The sequence below is a fragment of the Nicotiana tabacum genome, chromosome 3, assembly GCF_000715075.1.
Source record: "Nicotiana tabacum cultivar K326 chromosome 3, ASM71507v2, whole genome shotgun sequence".
NCBI classification, from domain to species: domain Eukaryota; kingdom Viridiplantae; phylum Streptophyta; class Magnoliopsida; order Solanales; family Solanaceae; genus Nicotiana; species Nicotiana tabacum.
The window spans coordinates 27,701,747-27,713,211 of NC_134082.1; the positions used below are offsets into that span (position 1 = coordinate 27,701,747).

The 11,465-nt window shown below is 42.6% G+C and overlaps 1 pseudogene; it reads right to left on the reverse strand.

Annotated features, from left to right (window-relative positions):
* Nucleotides 1-4,949: 4,949 nt before the first annotated feature.
* Nucleotides 4,950-9,795, reverse strand: LOC142175942 (uncharacterized; annotated as a pseudogene).
* Between the last annotated feature and the right edge of the window lie 1,670 nt (nt 9,796-11,465).

Below are 11,465 nucleotides of genomic sequence, written 5' to 3' on the forward strand. Positions count from 1 at the left end.
TTCAAAATCAAACACAAGAATTCCACAGCCTATAGCCCGCAGATGAATGGAGCTGTTGAGGCCGCAAAATATCAAGAAGATACTAAGGAAAATGATAGAGAAGCATAAGCAGTGGCACGAGAAGCTATCATTTGCTCTATTGGGGTATCGCACCACAGTCCGCACATCAACCGGGGCAACCCCTTATATGCTAGTTTATGGTACAGAAGTTGTCATTCCCGTCGAGGTAGAAATTCCTTCATTAAGAATCATACAGGAAGTAGAGCTCGACAATGCAGAATGGGTGAAGAGTCATTACGAGCAGCTAGATCTTATATATGGAAAGAGAATGAATGCAGTTTGCACGGTCAGCTTTATCAAAACAGGATGTCCAAAGCCTTCAACAAAAGAGTCAAGCCGAGACAGTTCACACCGAGATAGCTGGTGTTAAAGAAAATTTTCCCGCATCAAGATGAAGCCAAAGGGAAGTTCTCTCCTAATTGGTAGGGTCCATACATGGTTCACCGGTTCATGACAGGAGAAGCCCTCATACTTGCAGAAATGGACGAAGAAGTCTGGCCAAAGTCGATCAATTCAGATGCAGTCAAACGTGACTATGTGTAATCTTATGCTTTCCTATATGATGTAACTTGAACTACGGCTGACGTTATTCCCGGTTAAGAGGGGATACGTACGCAGCCCTATGGGTTCGGTCACAATTCAATAAAAAATTTCATTTCCCCCTACGATTAGAAACTGGGGCAGAATTTTGAAGAGGACCCTCACAATTCCGAAGTTTATTTCAGCCAATTATCACTAGCAGCAGTCAGAAGTAGCAACCCAGTAAACTGGGGCAGAATTTTGAGGAGGACCCTCAAAATTCCGTAGCAAGAAATGTTGCAATGTCCTGAACCATGTCACAGTCGTCGGTTCATCTAAAAAAAACTATTCTTAGTTATGTACCTATGTTATGATTTTACTAAATCATGCATGTTTATTACTAAAATTGCTTTGTTTAGCAATGCTACCCCAGTGATATATGCAGTATCACCAGATCAAAGCCGAGCCGGTCAAGCAAAGCCAGCAAGGATACGAACTAACCTTCCCCCTCTACAAAACTCACGATTTTTCTTTGGATATAGGCATTTGGGTTGCAAAATCATCAAATATACTATACCCTCATATTTTTCAGGAATACAACTCTTAGAACCGTTGCATTTACTCACAGTTGCTATCCACACACACCAGTGGTCTTCCGCATGTCACGATGTCCCCAGCAGTCACAATATCGCAATCTGTTATCAGCTAAGAAAGCTTTATTACCATTTGCTATTTGTACTTTTTGTATAAGGCTACCATTCTGCCTTCCGAGACTAAGTTCTGTCTCCATCTGCATTTCTGCATTGCATAAGGCCACCATTCTGCCTTCCGAGACTAAGCTCTGTCTCCATCTGCATTTTTGCATTGCATAAGGCTACCATTTTGCCTTCCGAGACTAAGCTCTGTCTCCATCTGCATTTCTGCATTGCATAAGGTTTCCATTCTGCCTTCCGAGACTAAGCTCTGTCTCCGTTTGCATTTCTGCATTGCATAAGGCTCCCGTCTGCATTTCTGCATTGCATAAGGCTACCATTCTACCTTCCGAGGTTAAGCTCTACCTCCATCTGCATTCTTGCATCGCATAAGGCTACCATTCTGCCTTCCGAGGTTAAGCTCTACCTATACTGCATTTGCATGGCTGAAAGATCGCCACCTTATTTACATTTGCAAGGCTGAAAGATCGCCGCCTCTACATTTGCATGGCTGAAAGATCGCCACCTTATTTACATTTGCATGGCTGAAAGATCGCCACCTTTACATTTGCATGGCCGAAAGATCTCCACCTTCTGCATTGCATAGGCTGAAAGATCGCCAAACTCTGCCTCTCATGGGCTGAAAGATTGCCAAACTATCCAAGGGCGTCATTGTTCGGAGGCACCATTTTCATTGCCCGAGAACACCATGCCATGGCCTAAGGATCCCCTTTTTTTTAATCTTTTGCATATCACTATTCAAAGGCATCATAGTTCGGAGGCATCATTCTCATAGCCCGAGAGCATCATTTCATGGCCTGTGAATCCTTTATTACGCGCTTCATGGCCCATGACATCATGGTCTAAGGACGTCATCCTAACCGTCCGAAGACAAACATTCATGGTCCGACGAGAATTCTCATCATGTTTAAATTTACGCACAATATATACTTGCGTTACTTATTTGCAGGTGAACCGACGAATAATGGCTATCTTGGCAGGAGCAATTCCGCTCCAGTTCCCGCAGCCCTATCAGACTTCAACCATTCGCCCCGTCCTAAATACTGCCTCCGTTCTTGAAAGTCTCCATCGGCATACTCCACCGACGGATCATGAACTACATATGGCCTGATTCCTGTAGGACCAGGGATATGTAGGCAACTCAAAAACTAGCGCACGGCCTAAGTCTCCTCGAACCATTTTGTTCGGTCAAAATTGGTCATCATATCTTTACCCGACAACTCTTTCATCTTTCTCGGGTAAAGAGGGGCAGCTGTTGATACCCAATTTTTCCCTGTATATTTTTCATATGAAAAATACCTTTAAAATAGCATGTATATGCATATGTAAGCATATTCAAACATTTTATTATTTTTCCTTAATTTTTAGATATTTTTAAATCAATGTATTGCCTATTTTTACCAAGAAAAACCCAATAATTATTCCCAAAATTATTATTTTTGGTGATTCATTTATTGAATTCGCATATTTATACAAAAATATAGCCAAGATAATTTTTGCATATTTTTACAAATTTATTTAGTATTTTTTAAAGCTAAAATGCATATAATTGCAATATTAGCCCCATTTAGATTTAACTACGTTTATGTCCATAAAAATTAGGGCCAAAAAATGCTATTTTACAGGTATTACAGGTATTACTCTAAAGCTTTAAACGATCACAACATTATCTACATAAAAGATTTACACAACCTTCACATCATGTTTCCATAGCCTTTAGTTGGGCATTTCATACTGTTCCATATCGTTCACATTACCACTGCTATCTTGAGCGGAGTCTAATCTCGTCCCGATCAGCTAGGCCGTCTCCCAGCGACGTTACCAATATTATATTCACACTTTTCAGTTTCAATCATCAATGCATAACCACCATGTGTATATGTCATGGCGTCCGATCACGGCCCGATCGGCTAGGCCTCCTTACTAAGGCGTTACAATTTTCCATTATTCATCCCACTCTAATATTTGGTTACACATGTATTAGTTTACTGGCACTTGGGGCTACAATTTTCACATTCCACAATTTACGTTTTACATTGTTCCCATTTTCAACATTAGGTTTGTAATTCAAGAGAGTATGGCACACAAGAGCAAATAAGGTTGTAGGCGTAGATGAGACTTCATGTAAATGACACAACAACGCACTTCAATTTCAATCTAAGGTCTAAGCATTTCGATACATGATTCATAGTCCTTGCACCTTTTCAAATTATCAAGAATAGCACGTTGATCAATTTGAGAAACAGTCTCTACGCATATAAGGTTGCAACACAAAATCAAGCGAAATGGCAATCAATACAACAATTCAATTTAATCTTACCGTACTCACACAACCAACGATGAAGCTCAATTTCTAAAAGACGGGGTTTTATCCATACAAACCTCAATAAAGCTTTCCTTATTCCTTACAAAATTCTGGAACTTTTAGCACTTCGATCTATTGTGTAAGAATTACAAATTAAACCGAGAATTAGAGACGAGATTGAGATTCTAGCTTGCTTTGAGCATACTATCAAACACTAAAGGTGCATTGTGATCTTAGGTCCTTTTGAGAGAAATTTCCATCATTTTATACCCCTCTTGCTTTCTTTTTATTTCACTACCTCCCAATATTCTATGGTGTGATATGCATGCAAGAAATTCATTCTTACACCCATGAATTACTTCACTAGTGATCCCTTATTGCTAAGCATAGGAACAAGAGCTGAGTTAATGAAATCTTACCTCTTAGGATGAAGATTTAGGTGCCCTCACTTGATTATCTTCAAAGATTTGGCAAGGTTTCATGGAGTAATTTGATGGGAAGCACTTCCCTCTCTAGGACCCTCTCTCTCTCTCTCTAAAAGCATCTGGAAATATGCTCAAAATGAGCTATAACACCGAATATATCGATAAGGGGTCGGGTTTAAAATTTAGAAAATTGGAGCCCCGAGTCAGGTCTGCGATTGCATTTGCAATCGCAAAGTGGAAATGCGGTTCGCATAATGGACCGCAAAAGTGTTCCCAAAATCTGAACATTCTGTCTGGGTATGCGGCAGAAATGCAATCCGCATACCCGTTCTGCGGTCACATAATGCACCGTAGAACTGCTCCTTACAACACACTGACTCACTTTGCGGCGATTATGCGGGTCCGCATACCTGATATGCGACCGCATTCTCGACCGCAAAATTGCATTTTCTGGAAAACATTATTTCTTGACTTTTTATAGCATAGGTCAGTCCAAAAAGGTTTGAACCACGTTGACCAAGCTCGCCGCGAAGAATTTTACGCATCTCTAACATATGATCCTAATTTCCACTATGAGCTTTTGGGTTTAGAGTGGAAATATTTCACGAGGCCTCACATCCTCCCCCACTTAAGATCATTCATCCTCGAGTGATGATCAAGGTTCGCTTATTAGTGATCTCTATGCAACCTACTACTCACATACTATTAGTCTCCAAATTTGGTCAACTCCCTGAATTTCCGAAAATTTTCCAGAGTTTCCTTTGTATCTAGGCCTTATCCACTTGTCAGAGAGCCCCAGAACATATCCTAACAGCATAACCATATTTAATAAATATAACATAACTTGTACAATCATCAACCATGGTCGTATAGGCAACATTTTACCAAAAAGGGGACAGTTTTACATAGATCAAGTCTAAAAAATATTCAAGGGGACAGTTCATAGGAGCTAAATGCATAAAAGCTATTACATGAATATTCAAACAAATGTGGATACTTCCTTTTCATTTCATCCTCGGCTTCACAAGTGGCTTCCTCAACTTGCTGGTTCCGCCATAATACTTTCACGGATGCAATTTCCTTATTTCTCAATTTCCGAACCTGCCTATCAAGAATGGCAACTGGAACTTCTTCGTATGACAGTTCTTCATTTACTTCCATAGTTTCAACTGGCACAATAGTGGACGGATCTCCCACTACCTTCCTCAACATGAACACATGAAAGACCGGGTGTAAACATTTCGAGTGGCAGCTCGAGCTTGTATGCCACCTGACCAATCCTATGAATGATTCTGTATGGTCCGACATATCTCGAACTCAATTTTCCCTTCTTTCCAAATCTCATGATGCCCTTCATAGGGGAAACCTTCAGAAATACCCAATCATCTCCTTTGAACTCTAAATCTCTGCGACGCACATCCGAATAGGATTTTTGGCGACTCTGAGAAGTTTTCAATATCTCCTTAATAATCTTGACTTTCTCCATGGCCTGATGCACGAGGTCCGGCCCTATCAATTTTGCTTCTCCAACCTCAAACCACCCAATGGGAGACCTACATCTCCTACCATATAGTGCTTCGAATTGTGCCATCTGGATACTAGCGTGGAAGTTGTTGTTGTAAGAAATTCTATGAGTGGCAACTGGTCATCCCAACTACCCTTGAAATCAAGAGTACAAGTGCGCAACATGTCTTCAAGCGTCTGAATAGTCCGCTCTGCTTGACCATCGATTTGTGGATGAAAAGCTATACTAAGATTTACCTGTGTACCCAAACCTTGCTGAAACCTCTTCCAAAAGTTGGCTGTGAACTGAGCCCCTCGATCTGACATGATTGAGACTGGAGTTCCTTGTAACCTGACTATTTCTTTGATATACAACTGAGCATACTGTTCCGCTGTGTCGGTAGATTTGACTGGCAAGAAGTGCACTGACTTTGTAAGTCGATCAATAATCACCCAAATTGAGCCGAACTTGCGCGGAGTGCGTGGTAACCCTACCACAAAGTCCATGTTGATCATCTTCCATTTCCACGTTGGAATTTCTATGCTTTGAGCCAATCCACCGGGCCTTTAGTGTTCGGCCTTTACTTGCTAACAATTCGGACATTTTGCCATAAAGTCCGCCACATCTATCTTCATGTTATTCCACTAATAAATTTCCTTGAGATCATGATACATTTTCGTGGAACCTGGGTGCACGGAATACCTGGGAGTGTGAGCTTCTGCCATGATCCTTTCCTGAAGACCGTCAATATCAGGAACACATAGGCGGTCTTGGTACCGTAAAGTACCATTATTCATGCCAAAGGAAAAAGCTGTGGTTTTGTGTTTGAGAATCCCCTCTTTCAGTTGTGCTAACAACGGATCCACAAATTTTTTCTCTTTCACCTCTGCCACAAGCAATGATTCAGCCCTATTCTACACAATTACCCCTCCTTCATTAGAGTTCGCAAGGCGAACTCCCAAACTAGCCAACTGGTGAACCTCTCTGGCCAACGGCCTCTGATGGGCCTCCAAATGAGCTAAACTTCCCATAGATTTTCGACTAAGTGTATCTGCCACAACATTAGCCTTTCTCGGGTGATAGAGAATATCAATGTCATAGTCCTTGAGTAAATCTAGACATCTTCTTTGCCTTAGATTCAACTCTTTCTGCTTGAAAATATATTGAAGGCTCTTATGATCCGTAAATACATCCACATGGACCCCATACAAATAATGTCGCCAAATCTTTAGCGCAAACACCACTGCTGCCAGCTCTAAGTCATGGGTTGGATAGTTCTTCTCATGATTCTTGAGTTGCCTAGAAGCATAGGTTATAACCTTGCCGTGTTGTATTAACACACACCCAAGCCCGACTCTCGAAGCATCGCAATACACTACAAACCCCTTTGTACCCTCTGGCAAGGCTAACACCAGAGTTGTTGTCAATTTTGACTTCAATTCTTGGAAACTCTTTTCACAAGCATCGGACCACTGGAATTTAACTGCTTTATGCGTCAATTTAGTCAATGGAGTGGCAAGAGTAGAAAACCCCTCCACAAACCTCCTGTAGTACCCAGCCAAGCCTAAGAAACTACGAATCTCAGTTGGAGTGGTAGGTCTAGGCCAATTCTTCATTGCTGCAATCTTTTGAGGATCAACCAGAATTCCTTTCCTGAAAATGACATGGCCCAAGAACGCGACAGATTCAAGCCAGAATTCACATTTCAAAAATTTTGCATACAATTGATGTTGCTGAGGAGTCTCAAAACTGCCCTGAGATGGGCAGCATGGTCCTCCCGACTTCAGGAATACACAAGGATATCATCAATAAACACTATCACAAAGGAGTCTAGAAAGGTCTTGAAGACTCGATTCATAAGATCCATAAAAGTTGTCGGGGCATTTGTTAGACCAAAAGACATTACCATAAATTAAAAGTGCCCATACCGAGTTTTGAAGGGTGTTTTTGGAATATCCTGCTCCTTTATCTTCAATTGATGGTACCCGGACCGCAAGTCAATCTTTGAGAAACTTGTAGCACCTCATCTATTCTTGGCAGAGGATATTTGTTTTTGATTGTGACCTTGTTGAGTTGCCGGTAGTCAATACACATTCGTAGCGATCCATCTTTCTTTCTTACAAACAAGACTGGTACGCCCCATGGTGACACACTCGGCTGGATGAAGCCCTTCTCTATCAAATCCTTCAATTATTCCTTTAGCTCTTTCTTGCCGATGCCATTCTGTAATGTGGAATTGATATAGGTTGCATGCCTGGTATCACATCGATCCCAAAATCAATTTCCCTGTCCGGTGGAATCCCAGGGAGTTCATCTGGAAAGACGTCTGGAAATTCATTCACAACTTGTACAGACTCAAGGCTAAGTGCCTCGGCATTGGTGTCTGTGACCCAAACTAGATGATAGATACACCCTTCTTGATCATCTTCGCCGCCTTAAGGTAGGAAATAAACCGACCTCTAGGCACTACATTATCTCCCTTCCATTCAATAACGGGCTCATTAGGAAATTCAAGCCTAATGGTTCTAGTCCGACAATCAAGTTTGACAAAGCATGAATAAAGCCAATCCATTCCCATTATTACATCAAAGTCGACCATCCCTAACTCAATAAGATCGGCCGCGGTATCCCTACCCCGTACCGTAACAACACATCCTCTATAAACCCAAGAAGCTGTAATAGACTCACCAACTAGGGTAGACACCAAAAAGGGCTCATAAAGCTTATCCGGCTCTATCCCGAATCCCATAGCAACAAAAGGGGTAACATAGGACAAGGTGGAACCAGGGTCAATAAGTGCATGCACATCATGAGATTGGACAGTCAGAATACCTGTAACAACATCTAGAGAAGCCTCTGCAGTCTGGCGACCACTCATAGCATAAAACCGGCTGGGTCCTCCTGAACTCTACGTACTACCCCTAGCTGCACCACGCCCTGTGGGTGCTGGGGTACCTCGAACTGGGGAGGGGGCTGAAGATGTAGTAGTTTCCTGGCTGGATGACTGAGATGTGCCCCTACCCGCTCCCTGGCGGGATGCACGACAATGTCTCTGAATATGACCCCTCATCCCACATCCATAGCATATAGGTAACTCTAGATAGCAAGTCCCTGAGTGCATCTTCTCGCACCTAGGGCACGGGGACCTCTGCTACTGCTGGAACCTCTCTCCTGACCGACCCCACTGATGGGATCCCCTGCTACCCTGACCAGGCCTGAAATGACTCCACTGCTGCCGACTGGGCCCTGACAGTGGTACACTGGCTGAAGACTGTACAATAGACTAGGAAGGCCCTGATGATCCTCCCCTGAAAGCTGATCTTCCCCCACCTAGTGACTCTCCCATATTGCCCGTAGACCAGGCCTTGCTGCTACCCTCTCTCTCCATTCTGTTCTTTAATTTATGGTTCTCTGTGGCCTGGGAAAATGCTACCATCTTCCTTTAATTCATGTCAAAATTCAATGCAGCCGTAGAAGCCTCATTAATGATCAAAGAATTAAGGCCCTGAACAAACTGGCGCATCCTGGCCTCCATTGTGGCAACACATGAATGGCATACTTGGACAAGCGAGCAAACTTCATGTGTTACTCCCACACACTTCTGTTACCTTGCCTCAAATTTTCAAACTCTGTCGCACGGGTTGCCCTTGTCTCAACGGGTAGGAAATGGTCAATAAAGGCATCAGCGAACTCGCTCTACCTCGCCGGAGGGCGCACCTCCTCTCGGGAATCCTCCCACAACTCAAACCATGAATAGGCCACCCCTTTCAAGCAGTAGGCAGCCAACGCTACTCCTTCTGTCTCAGTTGCACGCATAACCCTGAGGGTCTTGTGCATCTCATCAATAAAATCCTGAGGGTCCTCTTCTGGATTGGCACTTGTAAACACCGGAGGGTCTAACTAAAGAAATCTGTTCACTCTGGAACTAGTAGAATCCCCTTGCTGGATGGATGAACGAGGCGCAACATTTGACCTCTGGGCCTGGGAGGCCACTAGCTGGGTCAACATCTGAATAGCTCCCCTAAGATCCCCATCCGAAATACAAGAACCGGAAGCTGGAGCTAGAGGCGGGACAGGAGTATCAATGGGAGGGATGGTGGTTACCTCCACGGGTGTGGGAACTGGGGTAGTCTGCTCTGGAGTAGAAGAATCTGGTAGAGCGATAGCAGGGTGGCTACCCTCATCCACAGTATCAAGTAGTGAATCATCAGCCACTCCTGAGGTGCCATTGGCTGCTTGGCCAATTCTCGCTTTCTTCTTAAGTGCCATTTATTGAAAGATAGAACATTGCACTAATTAGAGAGGGACAGTTTCATTGCACGATCCAGAACATCAAAGAAGGGTGTTATTCCTAAATGCCCAAGTAGCCTCCAACTTATAGATGTGGTCGACTACACACCGATAAGAAGGGCTCTACTAGACACGGCTCCGAGACATCCTAGGATACTTTAAAGCCTAAGGCTCTAATACCAAGTTTGTCATGCCACAACCTCGGGAGGCGCGATCGGCGCTCAATCGAGTGAACCCAACTAAGCAAGCCTCATCAAACACTACCCATCCAACTCAATATGAATAGGGAAACCATGCTTTCATTTATTAAGACAAGGAAAGATAGTACATTCAACATTTTAGTTCATTTTATATCACAACATTAAATCGTAGTTAAGTGTCCAAGATTCCATACAGTTATAGTTAAAAAGAAAGAAAGAGTACAAGGTTATAACATGGTTCATTGACCTATCCAATACCCGTACATAACCCACACAAACGTCTACGGAGCCTCTAAGGATACAAAAGGCAGTGATAACAACGCTAGCAATAAGGCCCCGGCTATACCTCAAAATGGATGTCTATAACAAAAGGTGTACCACATGACCCCTTGAAGGAGGAAAGGGCTCACCAAGATTTTGAGAAAAGGAGGCTCTGCTACACACGATAGACACTATCCGCTATGGAGCCACCTACATTCATTTAAAAATGTAGCGCTTCCGGCAAAAAGGGCGTTAGTACCATGGAATAGTACTAGTATGTATAACTAAACACCATCAAATTAGAAAGAACTTTCATACACAAATAAGGAATTCACAGGTATCACTCCAAAGCTTTAAACGATCACAACATTATCAACATGAAAGATTTACACAACCTTCACATCATGCTTCCATAGCATTTATTTGGGCATTTCATACTATTCCACATCGTTCACATTACCACTGCTATCTTGAGCGGAGTCCGATCTTGACCCGATCGGCTATGTCATCTCCCGTAGACGTTACCAATATTCTATTCACACTTTCCAGTTTCAATCATCAATGTATAACCTCCATGTGTATATGTCATGGCGTTCGATCACGGCCCGAGCGGCTAAGCCGCCTTACCGAGGCATTACCATTTTCTATTATTCATCCCACTCCAATCTTTGGTTACACATGTATTAGTTTGCCGGCACTTGGGGCCACATTTTTCACATTCCACAATTCACGTTTCACATTGTTCCCATTTTCAACATTAGGTTTGTAATTCAAGAGAATATGGCACACAAGAGCAAATAAGGTTGTAGGCGTAGATGATACTTCATGTAAATGGCACAACAACGCACTTCAATTTCAATCTAAGGTCTAAGAATTTTGATACATGATTCATAGTCCTTGCACCTTTTCAAGTTATCAAGAATAGCACGTTGATCAATTTGAGACACAGTCTCCACGCATATAAGGTTGCAACACCAAGTCAAGTGAAATGTCTATCAATACAACAATTCAATTTAATCTTACCGTACTCACACAACCAACGATGAAGCTCAATTTCTAAAAGACGGGGTTTTAGCCATACATACCTCAATAAAGCTTTCCTTATTCCTTAAAATTCTGGAACTTTTAGCACTTCTATCTATTGTGTAAGAATTACAAATTAAACCAAGAATTAGAGACGAGATTGAG